This window comes from Palaemon carinicauda, chromosome 20 (assembly GCF_036898095.1).
Source record: "Palaemon carinicauda isolate YSFRI2023 chromosome 20, ASM3689809v2, whole genome shotgun sequence".
Lineage (NCBI taxonomy): Eukaryota > Metazoa > Arthropoda > Malacostraca > Decapoda > Palaemonidae > Palaemon > Palaemon carinicauda.
This window is the reverse complement of record NC_090744.1, coordinates 111913314-111919313: the sequence shown is the minus strand read 5'-3', so window position 1 is coordinate 111919313 and position 6000 is coordinate 111913314. Positions and strand designations below refer to the sequence as shown.

General features: G+C 34.5%; 1 long non-coding RNA gene across 3 annotated transcripts in view; it reads left to right on the top strand.

Annotated features, from left to right (window-relative positions):
* LOC137614372 (uncharacterized) overlaps positions 1–6000 on the top strand; it is a 46317-nt gene that overhangs the window by 166 nt on the left and 40151 nt on the right. For 2 of the 3 annotated variants that reach the window (XR_011039076.1, XR_011039074.1), the window contains exon 2: positions 4969–5056. The exons of the other annotated variant lie outside the window; for it this stretch is intronic. This is a non-coding gene — a long non-coding RNA (uncharacterized lncRNA). The remainder of the gene's footprint in view (positions 1–4968; positions 5057–6000) is intronic. 3 annotated transcript variants of the gene reach the window in all.

Sequence of the window (6000 nt, the reverse complement as noted above, 5' to 3'; positions counted from 1 at the left end):
TAGTTTTCGTTATTCATTGTCGTGGTAAGAAAAGGTCTTGGGTTATCTTATCATTAACAATGCTGCAAGTTTTTTTTTAGACAAGCAGCATCATGCCTTCAGCCCATGGCTTCCCTTTGGGGATAATAGCGTAGCGTATGAAAGCGTACAGAAGTGAAAAAAAGAAATATTGAAAAAACATAACTATCGTATTACCAGTAACAAGACGTGATCCTGCTGTTTAACGGTGTAAAGATTTAGTTTCTATTAGTTATTTCAAATAACTAATAGAAACTAAAAGTGGTAAATCATAAACCCTGTTAGAATTTGTTAGTGAAGACAAAGTTTGAAAGTGTGGTTTTCAAAGCTCCATTCATAATTTTCAGTGAACGAACACTATGTCTTTGAGAAACAAAAGGGATCGAGCTTTACTTTCTTTGAAGTGAAGTCATGTGAATATTTTAAGACCTGGGAAATCGTAATATACATTTGAGAACAAAAGTTGCTGGGATTTGGTTTTTTATATCAAAGTTCTAATGATATGTCTCGCGATGTTTTTTATTTGTTTATTTATTTTTTGTGATGGATCATGGTTTTTCATATTGAGATTTCTGTAATGGGAGATAATACTAAAACACGATTTTATTTTTCAAGTTTAACCTATCTATTTAGATTTGGGAACTGTACTGTAGTTCCAGAGAACTGGCTTTTGTCGATTTTGTATGTGTAAGCTACTGTTCTCTCAATTTCTGCAAATTTTAGAATTGTAATGAATTGTAGTTTTGGTCGATAATTTTATTACAATCCTATTAAAGTAATTGTTTTTATTTCTGCGGTGTATCGGTTAATTGTATGGAAATTTAGGAATTTTGTATTAACTTATTAATGAAGTATACACCACAGGAAGGTGAATAACTTAGTTTGAATAAGGCAAGGTAAAAGGCAAAGTAAAATACCTATCTTGGGGATTAGGTGGTTTGCTGAAGGTTTTCAAAGTTATAGTCTTAGGATATGATTGGTAATTGGATTGTAAACATGATAGTTTAATGTCACTCCAATCAGGAATTCTCTAAGTAAAGGAAGAATGCTTGGTTTGTTTATTTTCTCAACAAACTTGGTTGGTGAATAATTACCAGAATATCAGCAATAATGTGAACAGCGCTACCGGTGTCTTATTGTTGACTTTTGTTAAGATGAAGGGGGGGGGGTTATTGCCAACGAGTTGTTTGCAATACTTAATGGGAGCTTCTCCGTATTTCTCTTTACTTGATAAATACCAGACTCTTTAAAGCAATTAAAGCCTAATATTTTATGTATAAATTTGCGGGTACTTTCTTACTACAGACATATTATGTTTCATCAGTTCCATAGGGTCTACCGAATGCATAGGCCAGAAGTGTGAAATCCTGTTTGAAATAACTTTCTAAGCATACGACTTTGATTTTTATGTTATGGAGTCCTGCCTTCTGTAGTGCAGTGCCCGTCCTGTCAACAGTCTTGTGTATTTAGACTTGGTCAATCTGTGGGCTTGTAACTCTTCCTTTCTCAGCAATTCCTGAAGAAAAATTAAATAAATAGGTACCTAGATCAGAAAAGGGTTGCGTACAGGACCGGACGTGCTAGCGTAAATACTGTATGAAAAGTTTTTAAGTAATAAAAGTAACTTTTCGTCAAATAAACCTATTTGAGACCTTAAATAAAATGTTCTCACAGTCAAAAATGCAACAAGCAATAGTTGTGATTAGTTGGCATTTGACTTGGTAATGCCCAAACTGATACCAAAGTGGCTATATAGCTGCTCCTTCTCTTCTTAGTTTTAAGCCTGGTGGGTCTGTCCCCTTTGGGTTCCTCCAGGGCTGGGTCCTCCAGTGGTGCTCGTAAGGGCAAAGGAGATCCTGCTTTGTCCCTTGGAAGTTCTTTAAAGAAGGCATTAGTACCTCCTTCCCCAAGCAAAGGTAATAGTCCCCTACCACTCTTTCAAAGTGCTCCTATTGTTATGCTGCTTGACAATGACTCGCAAAAGGACCTGTACCTGGGGAGAGTTGGGTCCTTCCTATTCTTGGGTACTGGCAAGGCCGTCGTATTCGGGACGGCCTTGGTACTGGCGGCACCCCTATCGAGTGCTAGCTAGCTAGGTACAATCTTCCCTTCCTATCCACTCCTCTTCGGCTATACCAGCTGCATAGGAGTAACGTGATACGATGTCCCTAATTAAATGTTTCACTTTTATCATTACCTTAAAAATAATCACCTTTGGGTATTAACATTCAAACATGTTATAAGAAACCTATGATCATTGCCCATCATTATAAACCATAACGTTTTGCTTCTAATTATCTAAAATATAGGCAGGGCATTAGGCAGTTGTCTTTCATGCCGTCATTCATTTTGGGCAGCTCTTTATAAATACTAAATTGTTACCAACCACAGAGATGTGATTTTTAGAAATTGTGTAGACTCTTAACATGTTTATCAACTATGCAATTGATTTACGTCGAAAATTTTCATGACTTCAACAAGTTTTGTTTATTCAGTTTTTCAGCGATTGTTCACAGAACTTGAACTTTTCAGTAAGACCTAGTTAACCACAGGTAGATTTGATTACGCTGTAGCATTTTCCTAGATGATTAAGGTTTATTCTGAAGCTTTTATTTCTATTTTTTTTTTTTTATAAATTTCTCAACTTCAAAGTTTTTCCACGCGTTGCTGTGGTAGTGTAGGTACATCCAGGTTTTTTATTTTCCAATTTGCTTCAAGTTAATGCATTAAAGCATATTTGACATTTTCTTGCTAGTTTTTATCTTCCTTTTTTGTTTGGAGTTTTTATAATTTCGTGTAGCTCAAAGATTTTTTTTTTCAACTTTTAAGTTTTTTAATATGATATTTTGAAAGTTTATTTCTCGGTATCTGTGTTTCTCTCCTAATAGAATAGTTAATCTAAGCTTAACATATCTAGGCCAGAAACTTTTTCCCATATAATCTCAATTTCAGAGGATGTTGAAAGACCAATAAATATCCATAAATATAACCGTAATTAGTTATAGGTATTTCTTTTAGATCTTTGGTGTAAAATGCTTTCCTTATTGGTGGAGAAAGTTTTTAGTATTTTTTTTTTTTTTAATGTTTACTTTTGGACTACCGTTTTAAGGAATAAATAATTATTTTGTATGAAAATGTAGGACGTAAGGGAGCTAATCTATCATCCATGGATAGTTTTTTTTTATGAATTTTATCGTTTTCAGTAACTTCTTAACTACTCTGCTAATGTTAGATAGATTTGCTTAAGTGACTTGTTTTCCTTTCCTCTGTGTTGATTGATTGGATTGTTTAGTTTTCATGGTTAATAAAAATTTAATCTGTAAATTTAAGGGCAGTTCCATAGTTGATATGAATGGATATGAATCTTTAATTAAGAGGCTAAAACATAGATTAATCTAAAGGATATTATAAAACTTTTTTAATAAAGAACTATATCCCCCTCTTGAAAGGGAGTGGAGTTTAAGATGTATTTTAGCATTCACACTTCTGAAATGTTCCCTTACGGTCTCTGATAACTATAATTAATGGTTAAATTGCCAAAGAAAAAAGAGCATGTAATTAACTAAATGTATGTAGGCTACAGTATTATCATTACAATAGTCAGAGAAAAATCTACGCGTGCTGGCTTAGAAATTAATGTCTACTAAAAATTTATGCTCGAAATATAGATTCTAGATTTAGGAAAGTTCCATGAAGTATTATTGGTATATTTTTAAATGTTAAATTTGTGTACAATGGTTATAAAGGGTTTTGTGTTTAGAAATTGATAATCGGCAATTGTTGTAAATATTTAGTTAATCTTAAGGAAACCTACCTCAGTTTTGTTTGCTGCCTGGATAATTTTGATTATGACGTGTTTATAAGATGATAAATGGAGAATTATTGAATTAAAAGTTCAAGATAGAGTAGACTGGCGAAATCTAACCGAGGACCTTTGCGTCAATAGTCGTAGGAGGAGATGATGATTCTGTTTCTAAATTAATAAGGCATTATATAGAATTGGTGAATGTCAAATTTCACGGTCTTGTAAGAAGATTAAAAATGCCATGTATAACATTTAAGAACGGTTCAGTTGGTACTTCCAGTGGTCCATTTTACAAAAGTCTACTTTTAATTAATCATTAATCCTAACTTTAATGAGTAAGACTCATCGAAGCCTTTCTCTTGTTAAAGAACAATGGTTTGTATAGTTAGGAAAAATACAAACTTAAAATTTTTATATTTTGAAATTACATTTAGAACTTAAAAGTTCATATTGCATAACATATTCAATATATTTTGATATTGCATGTCTTTATAGTCCCTGTATTTTGATATTACAAATATTCATTAGTGACTCTGTAGCGGGGTAGTATTGTCTGTAGCCTACACTAGACTCATGCACTCTAGTTATTACTTAGGCCGGGAGCACACTAGCGATTCTGTGGCGCCACAAAGCCACGCCATGCCTGTGGCGGGGATGAGCAACAGAGAGCCACAGTCGCTAGTTTGCGCGGCAAAACTTGAAAACAATGGAAACCTATGGGAGACCACATCCCCGCCACTCGCCACACGATGCTGTGGCGTTGTGGTGCCACAGTGTCGCTAGTTAGCTCCCGGCCTTACTGGTCTTTGCAGCGTTCCTTTGGTCCCTAGCTGCACTTTCTTTATATTCTAATTTACCCTCATTCCTGCTTACATTCTCACATCGTGCTATCCAACCATATAGAGTTTTCACTTCATAGTGTAACTGCAGGGTTGTCCCTATTTATGCACTAGGGCGGTGAAGGACCCAACACGCCTCGGGGGTGGGTTATATAGAACAAATTCCATAAACACAATCCTATTATTTGATTTTATATTTCAATTATAAGCGAAAAGTGATTTTCAAAAACGTAAATCTAATTAACTATAGGAAACCTACTCTGGATAGAAATTAGACAAATTTAAAAATTTTTATTTCTTTTTCAGAGACCTTGACAGGAAATGATGAATCAGATTATCAGACCCAGGAAGAAGTTTGGAAATTAACCAATTTTCAATGCGGATTCAAGTAAAGGTAAATTTGATATTTGTAAATTGTTTTATTTGTATTTTAGTAGAGCCGATTAGGGTTTTATAAGTTTAAGATAAAAAAAGATTTATATCTATATCATAAATTCTAAATATACTTAAAAAGCAGTTTTCTGTACTATTCAGTAGTGAAGAAAGAAAACTTATTAGACACATAATGGTGAATTAGGTTAGGATAGTTTTAAAACTCCTAATAGATGTTTTACGTTTAGTATGATTTTTTTTTATAGTATAGTCTATTCGACGAAGTGTTAATGGGTAAAAAAGGAGTTTAACCATGTACAGGTAAATTGTATCTTTTAATAAATCAAAACTGGCATAAAGGAAAAATGCTTCTCTAGCTAATAGGGAAAGCTTGCCCATTACTATTTATTACAGTCTTAAAGACGCGTAGTATTGATAAATATACCAAGTGCAAGTATTAGTTATGATCTCTGTAATAATCATAGAAATAATAAGGACACCTTGTTGATGACACAATATTGATTGTTGATTATATGAGGCAAAGACTGCTGGTGGCCGGATGTAGCCTACTTTGATTTTGAGGGGTTGTGTCTGGCTTACTTTGATTTTGAGGGGTGGTGTCTGGCTTACTTTGATTTTGAGGGGTGGTGTCTGGCTTAGTTTGATTTTGATGGATGATGTCAGGCATACTTTGATATTGAGGGGTGGTGTCTGGCTTAGTTTGATTTTGATGGATGGTGTCAGGCATACTTTGATATTGAGGGGTGGTGTCTGGCTTACTTTGATAGTGAGGAGTGGTGTCTGGTTTACTTCGATTTTGATGAATGGTGTCAGGCATACTTTGATATTGAGGGGTGGTGTCTGGCTTACTTTGATATGGAGGGGTGGTGTCTGGCTTACTTTGATATGGAGGGGTGGTGTCTGGCTTACTTTGATTTTGAGGGATGGTGTCAGGCATACTTTGAT